Here is a 12754-nt window from a genome sequence, read left to right as displayed (position 1 = left end):
AATAAGATGCAGCAGCAGATGGAGCTCTAGAATAAATTAGGTCTTACTACTCCTCTACAGTTTTTTATTGATGAATGTGAAATAATTGAGAATTCCAGATATACCTATAGACACTTACTTTTATTATTACCTGACACTTCTCTTTTCATAAGTATATAATCCATTCATTACAGGATTCTGGAATTTTCAAAATGATTGGATGAGGTATATTTATCCAGTATTTAAAAAATAATGACATGGTATTGATATTATTATATTTCAATAATATATATGCTTTAATAATATTAGTACTTTATACTGTATATTTTTTAAATGATAAGTATTTAAATACATCCAATAATTGTTTTACCTTTAAAATTTCCTTTTTAAAGCTACCCCTAATGGGTACCTGAATAGGGATCCCTCAAGAAAAAGTCATGAAAACCATATCCTCAGTTCACATCTCATCTCTAACAATTATGTCTTGAATAATTTCATCTCGTCTTCATTAAGCCTTCTTTGACTTATCTTGGTGCAGGCAGTCAATTAGTTTTTCTAAGAGCTCTAGGATCATCAACTCTAGCAATTTAATTGCAAATAATATTTTTTCTATTCCCCCACTGGGTTATGAACTCTATATCCACACCACCCAGCACAGAGCTTGGCATGTGATGAGTACTCTGTAAACATCCACTTTACTGAATGACAGGAGGTGTGCATTTGGAGCACAAGAAAGAATAATCAGAGAAATGGGAGGCTGGATAAAGCAAGGCACATACAAGGAAAATAAGTGAGGAAGAAGGAATGATAGCAGATTTGCAAGTGCTTTGCAAAATAGGACAGGATTGGCATCTTGGAGTAACTCCAGACCAGTTTTGAGGCCATGATAATATTGATACTTTGAAGAGACACATTTATGACAACCAATATCAAAGGCCAGGCAATTCACTTAAATAGGTGAAACAGGGCCAGTTAGAACTATGGAAAACTGAGAGCTGTACCTAAAGTAGGTGTCATTTACTCAGATTCTGAAGCTACTTGTTATGTGGAAATGTTGACTAAATATTCTAGATTTTTAAATCCTATACAAGAAGCCAAAACCAAATCTAATCATTTTAGGAATTATTAATTAAATTTATAAATTTAAATCACTGTTTTAAATTCTAATGGGGTTTTAAAAAAATTATGTCTGTGCATTTGATCTATCCCCAAAACAATCTGCCTGCCTTTGCTTGGCTCAATAATGCAATCGTAGCAATGATAAAGAGGGAGTGGCAGATTCCAGGAACAACTGGGAAGCACTGGGTAGGAATTAATAACTGTGGTACACACACACATACAGAGAAATATACATTTATACGTACAGCTATACAATATTTAGATGCAATTATTTATTCAAGCTATGGCAACTTTTCCTGTTCTGTTGTTCTGTCTTTACCTATTATCTAATTTGTTTTAAGTCATATGTTAACAGAAAATGCTACAAAAGTTTCCTTTTAAAATTTTCAGTTTCTATTTTATTTAATTTATTCACTCTCTATATATGCTATTTTATCATAAATATATACATATGCTCCTTGAAATCTAATGATATATAAGGAAAATTCCTCCCCTATCTGATTTTATTACCCTGAAACAACCACAATTCTTGATTTATATTCTTCCAAACCCTTTTATAAATGTACAACTCTTTAAATATAAAAATGTATACATTACAATGTTTTATGCATAGATTGATTCATTTTTATAAAAATACATTGAGTGTGCATATATGTATTTTATAGCAGTATATTATGATATAGTTCTGTGATTTATTTTTTATTATGGATATACCTCCACTTCATACGTATTTTAATTTATCTAAAATGAAATATACATAATCTGTAATAATAGGAGAAATTGTAAAATCTGTATAGATATTTCTGTTCAATAAACAGAATGTCTCTGAATCAGTATAGACAGTTTTCCTTCCATTTCCATTGTACCCTCTGTTGGTCTCAGTTCCTAAGACTACTCAGAATCTTTTCTAATGTGAGCTCTTGTAACATAAATTTTGATCAAGTTTGTGAAAAAGGTATGTTTTGTAAAATATCTTCGTTACATAGTAATTAACTAGTTTAACCAGGGCCATTGTCTCCAATGTGACAACTTACTGAGATAGTTTTAAGTATAATTTCGATTACAAAGTAAATTTAGAATCTTTAGAACCAAATTCCCTGATAAGGCATAATTCTACAGAATGTTTCTAAATGATTTTTAAAGTTAACGCTATTGGGGTGACATCTACAATAATAAAAATGTAATATGCTTATTAGAAAGGACATCCTTCTGGATGAAGCCAGGCTGGGAGGGAAGCCCGGTCCCAGGGGCCAGAGGAAAGCCGGGCCAGCAGCTGGGGGAAAGAAAGTCGCCTCTTGGATGAATTTCATGTATTGGGCCTCTGGTTAGTCAATAAGATTATATAAATTTCAAGTGTACATTTCTATGATACATGATCTGTATATTGCATTGTGTGCCCACCACACAAAGTAAAATCATCTTCTGTCACCATATATTTGACCCCCTTTACTCATTACTAGTCTCTTACCCTCCTTCTCTCTAATAACCACTATACTGTTGTCTATATCTATGAGTTTTTGTTTTTTTGTATTTGTTTACTAGTATTTGTTGTTTTCAGTTTTATATCCCACTTATGAGTGAAATCATATGGGTCCTTAACTTTTTCTGCCTGACTTATCTCGCTTAGCATAATATTCTCAAAGCTCATCCCTGTTGTCACAAATGGTAGTGTTTTATCTTTTATTTTCTCATAGCTGAGTAGTATTCCACTATATATATGTACCACATCTTCTTTAAGCAATCATCTTTTAAAGGGCACTTATACCTGATTGTTTTTTAACAGTAAAGCAGTAGCCTACTTCATTGGTATATAATGATGCATTTGCTGATTCTATATATTAATAGATACTCATTTATTTGGGGGTGGGGGCTAATGCCTTCCATTTTTGTTATATTTCAGCACTACATTACCTATTTAAAGTGCTTCTTCAAGTAAATGTTACTATCAATTTGCAAAACACTAATTAGTTTTGTTCGAATTTTGAATGAATGTGAATTAAAATTAATAATACAATTGTATTACTATTTATTGAGTTTCTCCTTTATGCCAAGCATTCCTGGCCATAACTCTCTAAGGTAGACACTATGTGATCATATATATATATATATATATATATATATATATATATATATTATACAAACAAGAACATGGTGACATAGGACAGTTAACTAATATTACCTAAGTTATACAGGGATAAGATCAAATTAGACTTTGAAGCCCCTAACCTAAACTGTACCACTTTCTGAATTTTTATTTTATATACATTGTATCTTGATTTCAATTTTGGGAAAATTTGTGAATTTACAATATTAAATCTTCCAAAGCAGGAAAACATTAGCTATTGTCTCTTCTCATTTTCATATAACATTAATAATAATAATAATAAATGTAATATCTCACATTAAGGTATTATAATTTTATAAATATACAGATGCATTTATTCACCATTTAGAAATGTTTTTATTTATCATCATTTTCCATATTATTTCATGAGTCTATTCATAAGTATATTTACCAACTTTTTCATCAAGTACAGACCAGTTTAAGAAAGCAAGCACTTTAACTGCAGGGCAGTGAGTTTAGCCTGTATAAAAATAAAGCTAAGCTTCACTCTAGAAAATCCTAAAAGTAAAGATGGGTTTAAAATTCAAATGGCCTAAACAAATAAAGAAATTACTGCAATTTTAAATATTGCTAAATATCCATATTTAAATAGATTGATCTAATTTAAACATTTTTCTCAAAGTGGGATAAAGTGTTCTAAACAACTCAGATCCTAATTAAATACCACTGACTTTCATCCTAGGGTTCTGATGGCCATTTTCCTCCCATTACTGTCAAATACATGAAAATTAAGGAAAATTCTCTCATCTCAAAAAGAAACAAAGACCCTAATAACTTCGAGGACCACTAGGGGGCATGTTCTGCTTTTTTATCAGAGAGATTTTACTTAAGTTTTTTTCTTCTCATTTTGAAATAGCCCTGGTTAATAGGTGAAGAATTGTAAAATCAATAATAATTACAAATATAGCTAAAATGTTTAGTTTTATAAGAGCAATGCATGCTTTTTATAGAAAATGTAATAGACTGGAAAAACATTAAGTGACAAAAATCCAAAAGCAATTTTTATTAATACTTGGCAATTTTGTCAAAGTCACATATAAAATTATTTTTATATTACGCATTTACTTTTGCAATATGAATGCTTTTGAGTTTGCTTTCATATACTTAAGTATATATCCTAAGTATATCCATGGCATTATATTATTTGGTTAAATGCAATTTTTTTTATTTCTCTTTTCTTTTTTTTTGTTTGAAGTATTACATATGTCTTCTCTTTCTCCAACTGACACCCCCCCAACCACTTCCACCCCCCAGGACAAGCCCCTACTTCCCCAGTGTCCATGTCTATTGATTATTCTAATATGCATGCATACAAGTCCTTTGGTTGATCTCTTATATTCCCCCTTGCCTCCACCACCCCTCCCTCCCACCTTCTCTCTGAGGTTGGACAATCTATATCCTATATCTATAGTTATGTGGTGCTTAAACATCCCTTTATTATTAAACATTTAGGCTGCCTCTGATTTTCCATTAATATAAAACATATCCTGAAAAGTACATCAGTAAAAGCATAACAGCAGGCTGACCTGGATTCATGTCTCAACTATGTCATTTACTACTACAAATATGGAGTTCCATTCTAGGGCACATACCTAGGTTGTGGGTTGGATCACTGGTCGAAGTTCATACAGCTGGCAACCAATTTTTTTCTCCCTTCTTCTCACTTTAAAATCAATAAAAAATATCCTTGGGTGAAGATAAATAAGCAAATAGGGGAGCTTTTAATATAAAAAATATCCTTGGGTGAAGATAAATAAGCAAATAGGGGAGTTATTTATATAAAACTCTTAAGAGGTTTAATCATTTTCAAGAGAAAGATATAGTTTCCTTAAAATGGTTTTCCTTAACTTTCATTCTCCCAGGGGCTTTCGGGATTTTAGATAAGAATGTCAGCTATGCTAATGTGCAAGCTGCTTATAAAAGGATCAGATTAAAGGTCTGACATACAAATAACTATTGAAAAGTAAATGAACAAATACCCTGCTTATCTGTTTCAGCTTTGAGTTGGGCATAAGACATGATTGATAAGAGAAAGTAGACTCTTATCTATTCAATTTAGAATTCTTGTTGAATTTGATAACTTGTTTCCAATCTTATTTAGTTGATATTATAAAGATAAAGTCCAAGCGAAAAGATTGTAAGTAGAAAGTAAGCATGCCGATAAAGAGATCCATCTTATGTAAAGTTAGACTAAAGACCATCCATAGGTCTCAAGTCTGTCTGTTATCAACTTGAAACAAAAAGAAAATCATAAAATAATGAAATCAAAGGCATTTTCATGAAATTTGTAACAAGTTGCTTATTTTAAATTCTTCTCCTCCAAGCCAAGAATTTGGAGCCAATACTGTGACTCACTAGGTAGTGATTTAGATTAGAAATGTAAATTATTTGGAATGTTAAAGAATGAAAAAATGTTTTACCCTAACTTATCTGATCGGATATATGTAAATAAAAATGGGCTATCATAATACTAGTGACTGTTTCCAGTGTTCTGCCTCAGATCCCTTGTAGCTCCTTCCGTTTATAACTGAAGAAAGTTTCTTGTGAAAGGTATTTCTTGCCCTTTCAACAATATTCAGGGTATCTCCTTGGAGATGAACCCAGGTAAAGGTGAAAGAAGTCTACTCAGAATTTCCCCATTACTTCCCCTGCCTTAAAAGTAAGTTTCTCTCTCTCTCTCTCTCTCTCTCTCTCTCTCTCTCTCTCTCTCTCTCTCTCTCTCTCTCAGAGATATTCTTTTACTAATGAACTGAGGTTACTACAGGGTTTTGAAAATGAATCAACTACAGGTAAGCCCTTAGTTGCTTAAATGATATTAACCTAGCCAAGTGGTCAGCAAACTCATTAGTCAACAAAGTTGACTTAGTTTTATAGTAGCCATATCATAGTCCTAGACGCTAAGCTTTTTATGCATAAGAACCACCACAATTGTCTTGTTTATTTACACTTGTTTGTTTATTGCTGTGCATTCTCAGCAAATATTTGTTCAATGTCTCAATAAAGGTTCACAAATATAAAAGACATAGACCTTACCCAAATTGAGTAATCACATTGTTTCTTAATTTTAATTGATTAGAAACTAGTAACCACATTACCTTATTAAATTATTTCTACCAAACATACATCCTGATATAGTTTCATATCTTCATATTATGATAGCTGTATAAATTTTTCCCCTTTCCACTTGGTCCTGGAAAATATTCTTTTAAGTTAGTTGGAGCATCCTCCTTGTATCCAAATGTCTTGGGTTCTATCCCTGGTCAGGGCACATCCCTAGGTTGTGGGTTCCATCCTGGACTGGGGAGGCAACTGAGGAGGCAACTGATCTATGTTTCTCTCACATTAAAGTTTCTCCACTTTCTGTCTTTCTTTCTCTAAAAATCAATAAACATATCCTTGAGTAAGGATAAAAAAAAAAAAAAAAAGGATATAAATATTTAACATATTCTTTTATCTCTTGATTAAAACTCCTATACACACACAACACACACACACAATTTTAATCGTGGCTGTGGACATTTGCATACTTTAACATAATGCTTTCCTATCCACATGAACTCCCTTTGGATATCTCCAGAGATCCAGAGAGGATCGAAGAGATATAATACTTTCTAAAGGGATAGCCAGGGACAGGGAGAGTAGAAATAGTTTCCTGAAGAGGAAAAAGAAGTTTTGTAAATCACACATTTTGGGTCTCTGAGGAATGGTGATATTCAAACTGAGATAATTCTCTCCTTTGGAGTCTTATGGGATGGTGAAGAATAAGTGGGTAAAGTTAGGATATACAACAACAGAAATAAAGCTCATGAATACAGGGATGGACCTGGGCAAGGCTTGGAACATGAATACTAAGCCACATTTACTTAAGTAATCTAAAATATTAAGTGCAGCGATAATAATAATTATAATTTAAATAATTTTCAGCCTTTTATTTTGTAGGGGAACAAAATTAAATATGAATTGTTCAGTTGCTAAGAGAATTCTAAGGCCCTTCAGAATGATTTCTTAAGATTAGAATTATACCAGAGAATAAAACATAGAGTATTCAAGATATTATCCTCTCCTTTTAATTCAATTCAACATGTAAACATATAGGAGGCATTCTAAATCAGATGTAAATTTCAATGATACAAAAATATTTTCCATATCTGCAAAAAGCCGCTGTGTCTACAGTTTACTTTATTAGTCAAGGCTGTACGTCAGGGTCCAATTCTAAGTTTAAAATGTGTTTTCTAGTTGTAGACGTCAGAGACATTTCTTTTCTGAACAGAGGCCACATCTCCTGTTTTATTGAACAATCTTGAGTTTCATTTGATTCCCCCATCATTATTGTCACAAAATCACCATGAAGTCATAATGTACTCCCACACATTCCAGCAAGAATTAGCCCAAGTAAAGAAGTTTTGTTTTGTCCCCCCCCCCCCCCCCCCCACACACACACACACACACTTTGTGGATTAATCATTGTGTAGCTGAGAAAAACGCATGTCACTATGTAGGAATCTCTTTCACGGCCCATGTGGAAAGAGTTCCATTCAGGGTTCGGGTTCTGGAGAAGGGCCCCACACAAATGAAGAGACTTGAGACTTGAAAAAAATTCAACTTGGCGATATGGGGGGCTAGGAGGTAGTCCAACTCTAGTGGGAGAACTACTCCTGCTCTGGCCCTGCCATCCCCTTTTATGGAGGCTTTGGGGAAAACATCTTAGGCAACATAAACAGAAATTTACATGTAGCGCTTAGGCAGGAAATAACAAAAACTTACAGGAGACAAACAAGGTGGAGGCTTCTTCAGCTAACAATGTCTCCACTAAAGGGTGAGTGGTTAGAGCAATTAAGGTTGTTGACCAGCCTTCCTGGCTTCCTGTCAACATCTCTCTTAGTAAAACTAAGATTTGTTTCTATGCATTGCATGCCATTCATTATAGATGTCATCCTGAGAGACTTTAAGTTATGATTTCCCCCTAGGTATTTTATTTTTAGTCTTTAAATTAACATCTTAAAAATTATTTTATATCATACTTATATGTAGATTGAATTTTCATATCATATAAATATCTTCCTTTGAGGCTATTTTTATTCTTTTGTTGTTTTTATTTAACAGCAATTTAGGTTCACAGCAAAATTGAGAGGAAGGTACAGGGATTTTCCATAAACTTGCTGCCCCCATGCATGCATAACCTCTCCATTATCACATCCTCCACCAGAATGGTACACTTGTTTCCATTAATAAGCCTACATGAACACATCATAAATACCCAAAGTACATAGTTTACCCAAGGGTTTACTCTTGGTGTTGTATAGTCTAGACTAGAGTTTGAACACATATATAATGATGTATCCACCATTATAGTATCATACAGAATAGTTTCACTGACTGAAAATCCTCTACCCTCTGCTTATTCACATATATATATATATATATAGTATCCAGGTATATTGTGTAGATATATTTAGCTTGTCTAGCTATATTCTAATTTATACAGATACTAGAGGCCCATTGCACAAATTTGTGCATGGGTAGGGTCCCTAGGCCTGGCCAGCGATCACGGCCAATAGCGGCCATCTCACCTAGTCTGGGGGAAGGGAACATGGGAGGTTGGCTGTGGGAGTACACTGACCACCAGGGGGCAGGTCCTGCATTGAACATCTGCCCCCTGATGGTCAGTGTGCATCATAGCAACCAGTTGACCAGTCATTCAGTCACTTAGGCATATATATATATATATATATATACACATATACAGACAGATAGATAGATAGGTAGGTAGGTAGGTATAGATATCTTTGACAAATGAGATTTTAAAAATATTTTATCTGGAAAATTTAGGTTTTCTAATCTAGTTTATCTAGATATGTTCCAGAAAAATACAAAAGTTAACAAGAAAATAGACTAGAAAATTTCCTTAAATTTTTCTTAGGAAAAACTAATGTCAGATTTATTTTTTTAAAAAACTAAAAGATTTAAGATAAATCAACATTTACATATTATGTAAAATAGAATCCTCTCATTCCTCTTATCCTTTTTAACAACAAAAATTATTTTATAAAAAGATAATGTTTCTAAGGGCAATCAATGAAATATTTTTAAACTATTGTGATCGTCTTCTATAATATACTAATATTGAGGGCTAATGCTGATTTTCAAAGTTAAGTTTTAGAACATTTAATTTTGAGTTATAATTTAAAAGAACAAGAGGCAAAGAAAGGTCTGTATATTTTTAATATTAAATGATTGAAGAGATTCACAATTTTCCTTTCTCTTAGAATACACTTATTTTACTGAAAACTAAAACTGTTCCTTCATGACTTATCACTTTATGGGTTCTTCACTCAAACAGGAGAGAGAATTCTAAGTTCTTTTTCTACAGTTGACCTCATCATTTGCTAACCATATTTCAACAAACTACTGTGTTTACTTTTCATCTCCTGCTTCAAAATTTTCTGTGGTTTCCCTTCTTTCCTTCTAGAAGTTTTACAAATAAATCTTTGGGGTATTAAAGCATAATGTCTTCTTTTGAGACCTCTGAAAAATAGTAAAGAATTGGATTTCTTACTACAGTTGAAAAAATCAAGTAAAAGAGAACATTTTAGCCAAAGGAAAGTAAATTTAGCTTATGAAAAAACATTTAAAGTAAAGTTTATTTAATTTCAGTTCAGAAAAACACGTCAAAAATAAAAACCCAATAAGAAAATACTAATTATACTTGCTTCAAAATGACTGCAAGTGTGTTCTTAAACACATATAGTTGTTCAAATAGTGTTTTAAGCTATTTTTTCATAAGTGAAAAATATGATTACCCAAAAGTAATAAGATATCTATAGTGATTTCTACCCCTTGACCTCACACCATGCTTGTCACTCTTGCTCACAGGCATTCTCTTTGTACCTCAAATAGACCAGCTACCCCCAGGACCTTTGGGCACTGATGTTCCTTTCTCCTGGGATTTCTTTTTGCAGGTATTTGCACCAGTGATGTCTTCTCATCACTCAAGATCTAATTCAAATTTCATTTCCTGACTGTATTCTAATTAGCTTCATTACCAGGTTTTCTCTTTATCACGTTACTCTGTTTCATTGTTTTAATAGTGATTATATCTCTCTGAAATTGTCAATCTCATTTAGTTGTCTGTAGCCTGTTTTCTTTGCAGATTTAATTTTTATGTGAGTGGGATCTTTTTGTCTTGTTTTCTTTCTATAGCACAATCCAAAAGACTGAATGTCTCATAGGAAAGGAATACATATTTTTATAATTATTTACTGTATGAACACTTTTTATGACATTCAATATTATTTTATAGTAGTTTCAGGTGTACAACACAGAGGCCAGATAATTATTCAGTCTATTAAGTGATCCCCCAATAATTCAAGTACCTACCCGGCACCATACATAGTTATTATAATATTATTTACCATATTTCCTATGCTATACTCTATATCCCCATGACTATTTTATAATTATAAACTTAAACTTTATAATCCCTTCTTCACATTTCTCCCCAGTCCCTCCATTATCAATTCTCCTATATGGCAACCAATAGTTTGTTCTCTGTATCTGATTCTCTTACTGTTCTATTTATTCATTTATTTTCATCTTTAAATTCCATATATAATAAAATTATATGTTATTTGTATGTCTTGGTCTGGCTTATTTCATTAGCTTAATACCTTCCAGATCCATCCATGCTGTCACAAATGGTAAAAGCTCACTCTTTTTATGGCTGAGTAATATTCCATTATATATATATGTGTGTGTGTGTGTGTGTGTGTGTGTATATATATATATATATATATATATATATATATATATATATATATATATCTTCTTCATCCACTCATCTATTGATGAGCAATTGGGCTTATTTGATATCTTGGCTATTCTAAATAACACTGCAATGACATAGGGGTGCCTATATCTGGTGTGAGAGATAGACTAAGAGTGAAGACATTAAGCTCAAGGATATTAGTAGGGAGCCTGGTGACCCAGTTCTTATAAAAAGTGACAACAGCCTAAACTAAGGTCATTGTAGTAAAAATAGAGAAGAAGGCACATCTAAGCTTTATTTTTGGATTGGAATAATAATTCAAAAGACTAACAATGCTAACAATAAATATAAAATTTTACTGACCAATTACTCTGTGCCAGACCTTCTTAAATCATTTAAATATTAATATAATTAATTCCGACATAATTAATATAAGCAAGTAGTACCTGAGGCAGTTTGTTCATAAGAGGAAATACCAAGCATTGGTAAAACTGAAAAGTTAAACAATAACATAATAATAATAATGATGATAAGAAGCAACTATAACACTTATTAAGCATCCATACTTGGTAAGCACTTATGTAAATTTTTACCCATTAATTTTTCACAAGAAGTCTTTTGTACTATTGAAGAAATTGAGGCACAAAGGAGTTTTAAAAGTTTACAAAAGTCACCAATTAGAAATAGGATTGAGTCAATTCTGTTAAATATAGGAAATTGACTTCTGAGCCCTTAAACTGTAACATATACCAAACTGTAAGATATACATTTATATATATATCAAGGGGCTCCACCCCTATGACCTAATCAAACTCTAATCATTTCCCAAAGGCCTGACCTCCAAGTACCATCATGTTGGAAATTAAGGTTTTGACCTATGAATTTGGGGGGAGACAAGTATTCAATCCATAGCACCTAGCATTTTTTATGGCTATGCCAAAGGTAGGGGAAAAACAAAAAAACAAACAAACAAAAAACAAAACAAAACAAAAAAACCTCTGTGCTAATTAGAATATTTTTCTTAATTATTTGTATTTTTGGTGAATAAACTCAATTGTTAGTAAATTCAATTAATGCACTTTACAGTTAAACAGAAAGTCTCAGTCCCAATGTAGGTTTGGCACTGAATAGATACTAGTCACTAAGTCATTTAGATTTTTAATGCTTTAATTAAACTCCTCTTATACAAAATATTTCTAAGAGGTTATAAAGTTCTAATTACTTGATTAGAAAATGTAGCATATACCATCCAATGGTTAGTAAAATATTTTGTTATCAATGCAGTTATGTCACTTTAAAGCTCTAAAAAAAAGGGAGAAGTGACAGTTTTAGCAATAAATATTAAAAAAAAAACTTCACAATTTCTTAGACAATATTTTTAGAGGAGTTATTTTTTAAAAATCTCAAAGATAAGGGGTAGAGATGACGGTTTTTCACTTGTAGTAATTGCTCTTCCGAATATTGGAAACTCTCCTCATGCCAAGGAGCCAGGAGTCCTGCAGGCTGCAATATTAGTCCGTCTGCACTGTGAAATAATCTCATAAGGACAGTGCTTGCAGGGGGTCTGTGTGCCTCTTTGTGATGTGGCTCTGGAAATCTTATCGTTCCCCAAGATTGAGAAATAATTGCCTTTTAATGCCAATGCAGGCCTTGGTGGGACTGCCAAGCAGAGAAAGCAACACAAGGCAATTTGATAAGGATGACTATCCTCTCAGACAGGGGCATATGATCACTGGAGCTTTCCTCTTCCCCCGATGACTTCCAGC

This window comes from Pipistrellus hanaki (genome assembly GCF_964339955.1).
Source record: "Pipistrellus hanaki genome assembly, chromosome: 10".
NCBI lineage: Eukaryota > Metazoa > Chordata > Mammalia > Chiroptera > Vespertilionidae > Pipistrellus > Pipistrellus hanaki.
Note: the sequence above shows the minus strand (reverse complement) of the source record.